This window comes from Octopus bimaculoides, chromosome 20 (assembly GCF_001194135.2).
Source record: "Octopus bimaculoides isolate UCB-OBI-ISO-001 chromosome 20, ASM119413v2, whole genome shotgun sequence".
Lineage (NCBI taxonomy): Eukaryota > Metazoa > Mollusca > Cephalopoda > Octopoda > Octopodidae > Octopus > Octopus bimaculoides.
The window spans coordinates 16,866,460-16,868,248 of record NC_069000.1 but is presented as its reverse complement, the minus strand read 5'-3'; the positions used below and the strand labels follow the sequence as shown (position 1 = coordinate 16,868,248).

Sequence of the window (1,789 nt, the reverse complement as noted above, 5' to 3'; positions counted from 1 at the left end):
TATAGCTCGGTAGATAGATATACATATGGACCTTTGATGTATGTTTTATATCTTGATATCTGAGTATATGTATGCACATCCATATCACACATATGTATATATATATACATACATACATAAATATATATGTGTGTGTGTGTGTGTGTGTAAATGTATATATGCGTGTTGTGTGAATGTACTTAAAATCCTGTGTGCGTGTGTGTATACGTGTGTATTTAAATTTTTTTTCATTTTATCTAGTTTCAGCTCTTGAGCTGCGGCCATGCTGGGGCACCGCCATTTGTGTGTGTGTGTGTGTGTGTGTGTGTGTGTGTGTGTGCGTGCGCCTATTTCAATGCTGTGTTAAATGTAATTAGGGGGGTCTTACCTGAAGCTAAAATTCAGCACTGTGCAACAGCAGAATGGCACAGCAACTTGAATACAGATGTTAAAAATCAAATCTCCAAGAACGAAACAAATAAATTAGACCGAACTAAGAAATCCTTGTTCGCAATTTCCACTTATTGTTAATATTAGTAGTAGTAATAATGATAGTAATAATAATTTTCTTATTACTACTACAACTATCCCAGTTTAAAGGGTTAGTATTTCGGATAAGGTCACTTACGTGTGTGTGTATGTGTATGTGTGTGTTTGAGATGTGCTTTTTTTTGTAAGTTTTTTTTCTCTACTTTTTGGTAAAAAGAGATTCCACTGAAGCGCTTACGGTCCGTAAGTTGTGGGTGATGCTATACAAGAGAGAGAACGTCCGCCCGCATCAACAGCATCAGCAGCAGCAGAAGCAGCAGAAGCAGCAGCAGAAGCGATATCAGCATTAACAGCCAGGGTAGCAGCAGCTGTAGTGATGTTGGTGCTGGTGGTGGTGGTGGTGTGGTGTGGGTGGGATGATAATGTTTAATAGAAGTTGGTGATGGAGAGAGAGAGAGAGAGAGAGAGAGAGAGAGAGAGAGAGAGAGAGTTAATGTGTTATAATGGGGAGGTTGTTTTATAATCAGTTGCGAGGAGCAAAAGAAAAAGAAAAAAAAAAGAAGAAGAAAAAGGAAAGACGAAGAGAAAGAGATAAATGGAAAGAAATAAAGAGGGAGTAGGAGAGAGAGAGTGGTACAATGGGAAAATGGGAGGTGGGGGGATAGAAGAGTGAGAGGAAGAGGTAGAGAATGTGAGACAGAGAGGGTTTAAATGTGTGATGGATGAGAGGTGGCGGAGATAGAAGAAAAGAGGCGAAAGACAGAGATGAAAATAAGTGGGGAGAGGGTGGAAGGGAAGGGGGAGGATGATAGTAAGAAAGATGACTAAACTGAAGGAATCTGATATTTCATGGCAAGGAAAGATAGATAGATAGATAGAGAGAGGGAGAGAGGGAGAGAGGGAGAGAAAAAGAGTGAGTGAGAGAGCATAGGGGAGAGGTTAGTACAGCAAGAGCAATAATGGTAGAGAACACAACCACGCACACACACACACACACACACACACACACACACACACACACACATAAATATATGTATATATGTGTTTGTGTGTTTGTGTGTTTGTGTGCATGTGTGTATGTAAGTATAGAATGGGAGAAGTGAGAGACAAGGAGTATATAAAGAGACAGACACTAACTGTCAAGATTGTAAGATAAACAAACATACAAGACTAAAATTCGTTGATAGACAGGGACAATCAGAGAGAGAGAGAGGGGGGGGAGAGAGAAAGAGAGGAGTGAAGAGCGTAGACAGATATCCAGACAAACAGATTGATAGGTCGATCGATCGATCTAGAGTAAAAAAAAAAAAAAAAAAAAAAA

The 1,789-nt window shown here is 39.6% G+C and overlaps 1 protein-coding gene across 2 annotated transcripts in view; it reads right to left on the bottom strand.

Annotated features, from left to right (window-relative positions):
• The window catches only part of LOC106871899 (uncharacterized), a 109,646-nt gene extending 108,825 nt beyond the window's left edge, over nt 1-821 (bottom strand). Inside the window, exon 1 of one of the 2 annotated variants that reach the window (XM_014918653.2) lies at nt 368-821. The gene's annotated coding sequence lies outside the window, so the exon portion shown is untranslated. The remainder of the gene's footprint in view (nt 1-367) is intronic. The other variant, XM_014918654.2, reaches the window with a different exon arrangement.
• Nucleotides 822-1,789: the final 968 nt, after the last annotated feature.